Below are 3,962 nucleotides of genomic sequence, written 5' to 3' on the forward strand. Positions count from 1 at the left end.
ATAAACTTTTTATTTTGTCACATGCTGCACCTCTAAAGAACAGTCAGGCTTACAAGCTCATATTTTCCTGGGTTTCCCAGTGGAGGGGTACCTAATCTTAAAAGTCTCTCTAAAGCTGACAGAAGGAGACAGGCTGACACTTGGTGAGGCTGCTTCAAAGCTGCTGTTTCTTTTCTCCTCAATAGCTTCCTTCGTTACTTGGCATCTTAAAGGCAAAGTTTCTGCATGGGCGAGAGGGTGGTGGTGGTGGGGGGTTGCCTCCTTAAAGCCTGTGAAGTTGTGGAGAATGTAGCTGACTTGATGGGAATGAACGATTTAACAGATCTGCTTGTCACAGCAAAACATAAACTCTATACATCAAACTGATGCAATAACCTTGTGACAAAATTAATACATCTCACAATTTTTGCTGCAAGCTGACCAAAGTAAAACGATCACACGCATCTGTGAAATCAGCACAGATCATTTGATATCTTCTATGATCAGGAACGCCAATGAGAAGCTTTTTACCACTCTTGTGACTGTACTTTCGATACAGCTAAAATGAAAGAAAACAGTACCAGTACCAGTTTAAACCTTTTGACTCAACCCTTTTGTTGAGTCAAGAGGTAATGTGCCAGTTTCTTTTAAGAAACAGTGATCATTTCAGTTGGGGTGTTTGTGACCATATGCATGACCAAATAATCATGACTGTTGTTTGTATCTTGTTGCTGTTGATTTTCACTCATACATTATACTATGATAACAATATCTTCATCTTTAAAATCATCTGAAAACAGAGGGAGATGTCCGGATGATCTTTAAACTGTCAAATAGGATGGCAAATCTGTCAGCTCTAAATCTGGTTTGACCTGCATGTCAGATTAGGTGCAGCATTTTCTGTCTCTTTGTGTTTCATCATAGCTCATGATGAGCGTATCTCTGTGGGTACAGAAATGATAGCCTATGTCTGTGGGCTGGTATTCAGTATGACAAGAGGGGGTGTTTACATGATTGTACACAGGGGCCCCTTTTTGCTTCCCCCCCACTAATAAAAATTCCACATTAAATGAACAAAACTAAGAAATTGAAATACTTCAACTGAGTCCCATGCTGTAATAATTTACTCTATTAAATTGGAACGTGCAAATTTAAAAACTGGAGAAAAAGTGTGGACCATCACAAGATTGTTGTCATTACAGATTGATCAAAAGGTCTCAATAAAAGAGTCCCATTTGTAAAAACAAATGAGAAATTTGTTGCCATGGTAATGCAATTTAACTCCAAAAATTATATTAAGAGTTAATTGGTTGCTTGATTGTGTATTAATTTCTTAATTTATTTTATTATTGGTTGAGTAATTTATTACTTTGCTATACCTGCTTTAACTCATTTGTAACTACAATTAATTTTCCTGAACAGACTCACACAGACTTCACTGTTTCCATGAACAATTTTAAATAGCAAAGAAGGTGTAACAGTGAGATTTACGGTATGGTACACAATTATTTAGCATAAATGTAAATTATTTATTTATGAAATACTGAACTTTTTTTAAGCTTCAGGAGGTGTGTAACTGCAATTCAATTAAATTCAAATTTTATTTGTATAGTACATTTAACACAACCTTCATTGACCAAAGTGTTGAACAAAATTAAAATTAAATTAAAAATACAAATATTAATAATATCAATAAGTACTATCTTTGGTTAGTCAATGAGAGACAGTACTATATGGACAGCAGGTGCACAATAAAAGATAAGAAAAAAATAAATAAATTGATGTTAAATAAAACAAACAAATAAATAAATAAATTTGCAAACATTTAAATAGAAATGATCAAGATATCCTGTTTATCTAGGTTTTAACTATTATGGAGAAGTAATGGGTTTTTAGACCGAACTTAAACTGATCCAGGGAGTGTGAAGCCCTAACAGAGAGAGGAAGGCGGTTCGACTGTCTAGAGGCTGTCACTGAAGGTTTTATCTAGTTTTGAGTCTAGTTTTAGGCACTGCCAACAGGAGCTGATCTGCATAAAGTACAAACATTTTTTAAAAAATGAAATCTTAAATTTGACTCTAAAAGTTGCTGCAAGGGCTTCACTGTGGCCTAGTGGTTAGCACTGTGGCCTCGCAGCAAGAAGGTTGCTGGTTTGATCCTTGGCTGGGGTGGGGTTTGGTCAGTGTGGAGTTTACATGTTCTCCCTGTGTATCCATGGATTCTCTCCGGGTACTCTGGCTTCCTCCCACCGTCCATAACCAAACTGTGTTAGGTCAATTGGGTATTCTAAATTGCCCTTAGGAGTGACCATGAGTGGTTGTGTGGCACTGTGATGGACTGGCGAGCTGTCCAGGCTGTACCCTGCCTTTGCCCAAAAGACAGCTGGGATAGGCTCCAGCTTTCCCACAGCCCTGAATTGGATTAAGCAATTTGGAAAATGAATGAATGATGAAGCTACTGGGAGCCAGTGAAAGGAGGCCAATACAGGACTAATGCGCTCCCATTGCTTGGTTTTTGTCAAGAAAAACTGCAGCATTCTGCAAATACTGGAGGGAACCCTGGTCCTATGTAAAGTGAGTTACAGTAATCCAGTTGTGATGTGACAAAAGCAAGAATTTCTCTTTCAAAGTCAGCTCGGGGCTTTATTTTTGTAAGAAGTCTCAGCTGGAAATAGCTTGACTTAATGACACAACTGATTTGCTTGTCAAACTTAAACATGCAGTCAGAAATCACCCTGAGATTCATTGCAGGTGGATGGGAGTAGGAGGACAGAGGACCAATAACACTGTCATGTGCATGCAAAGGGTTTGTTTGGCCAAAGACCACAATTTCTGTTTTATTTTGGTTTAAGTTAAGAAAACTACCCCATCCATGAATGCATATCATGCAGACAGTCCTGTAGAGTTTTCATTGTAGACCTGCAATTACTGGCAGTTACAGGCAGATAAATCTGAATATCATCTGCAAAACAGTTAAAATAAACTTGATACTTTTTTTAAATAGAGCCCAGGGGAATCATGTATATGGAGAACAGGACAGGCGCCAAGATTGATTGCTGGGAAACTGAGGGGAGACACAACGGAGAAGCACTGGCCCAGACTGACAGAGAAGTTCCAGTTAGTCTAGTAAGATTGAAACCAATTTAGTGCATAATACCTTCACGTCTCCAATCGAGTTTAAAGAATGCTGTGGTCTACCATGTCAAACGCAGCTGTTAAGTCTAAAAGCACAAGGACTGCAAATTTACCTGGACCAACAACTAAAAGCAGATCATTTAAAACTTTTAAAAGGGCAGTTTCTGTACTATGCCACACTTTAAAGCCACATTTTTTAAAAAATTCAGTTTGAGTCAAGGTAAGTCTGAAGTTGTTCAAAAACACTCTACTCTAAGGCCTTTGACAGAAACGGCAGCTGGTCTAAAATCAGAAATTAATTTGTGTAAAGACTATTCTTTTTAATGAGTGGTTGGACCACAGCATGTTTCAGGGCAGCATCCAGACATCAGAGAAGAATTCACTAGTTGGACAATACAAGGTCCAAATAGAGCTAAAAAAAAAAAAAAACTTTAAAGAGACAAGATTAAAAATGTCCAGTGGACATGTAGAGGGGTTCGTCTGTTTAACTATTTTTTGTTAAACCAGAAAGAGACACTGATAAAACAAAGACAGTACAGCAAGTATCTGCTGGGTCTTCAGTCAAGGATGAAAACACTAATATTAGATGTTTTGTCTGTGGAAAAAAATGTTTTGGTTTTTTTTTTTCTTTTTTCCAGAAAGTGTTGGGGAGGGCACAATGTTGTGCACAAAATTGAAATTGTACATAGAAGAACAAGCTTAACACATTGTCTAAAATAGATATGAATGTGTCTTAACGTCTTAGGAAAACAGATTCAGAGCCCGCGGTATCCCAGACTGTATCGGACCCTGTTTTTTCAGAGATTGTCAAAACTCACCATCATTCTATGATCAACATGCCAATGCGTT

Source organism: Telmatherina bonti (assembly GCF_933228915.1).
Source record: "Telmatherina bonti genome assembly, chromosome: 11".
Taxonomy (NCBI): domain Eukaryota; kingdom Metazoa; phylum Chordata; class Actinopteri; order Atheriniformes; family Telmatherinidae; genus Telmatherina; species Telmatherina bonti.